Source organism: Alligator sinensis, unplaced genomic scaffold (assembly GCF_000455745.1).
Source record: "Alligator sinensis unplaced genomic scaffold, ASM45574v1 scaffold187_1, whole genome shotgun sequence".
In the NCBI taxonomy this organism is placed as follows: Eukaryota; Metazoa; Chordata; order Crocodylia; family Alligatoridae; genus Alligator; species Alligator sinensis.
In genome coordinates, this window is record NW_005841861.1 from 203678 (window position 1) to 204499 (window position 822).

The following is an 822-nucleotide window of genomic DNA, read 5'->3' on the forward strand; positions in this document are numbered from 1 at the left end:
CCAGGGGCACTATCCATAAGCTGTGGCTGCTGTTAGACGCTGCCATAAATACTCTGCTGTTTTACAACTGGCAACTGTTAAACTTGGCACAAACCCAAGTAAAAAGCTTAGATATAAAATAAATATTCTTTTTCTTCCCCTTCAGAGGTAACCATGTTAATATGATAAACATCAAGAAGAACAAACACCCAAATCTTATGGCAGTGATTCATTAGTAAATATTGTTGTCGCACTTGTTTCATTCACAAAGCTGCATCAGCCAAGTGCTTGGAAACCAATCAGTTTACCATTTTGACCAACAAATCACTGCACTAAATTCTGGTGGAATTGTCTTTTCGGTACACCTTTATTTACATTGACTGAAATGAACAGGTTGCTCTTGCCACTTAGAGCAGATGGTCTTGGTTCTCAAGTGCTGCTGAAAAATACACTTGCAGTGAATTCCATAGATATAGAATTTATGTAAGGTTAATTTTGTAAATAACATGTGCATAAAGAAGATTATTAGTGTTCATGCTGGTCCTTTTGAATAATATATAAAGGATGTTTAACACCTTGGAATCATCAGGAATTGGTTGATATTATCAGTTATAAGACTGTACTAACACAAATATTTATGATCAGGCTTTCTGATTTTATAATCAGTTTTTCTTACAACAATAAAAAAATATAGCATGGACAGTTACAAAATACTTTCACTTTAAAGGCCCATGGGATCTTCCCATGGGCTGGAAATTTGGCAGCAGGGGAGTGGTTGGCAGTGGTGGGGCAGTCCCCATAGGCCAGACATCATGGTCTTATGCGCTGGAGCACACAAGTACA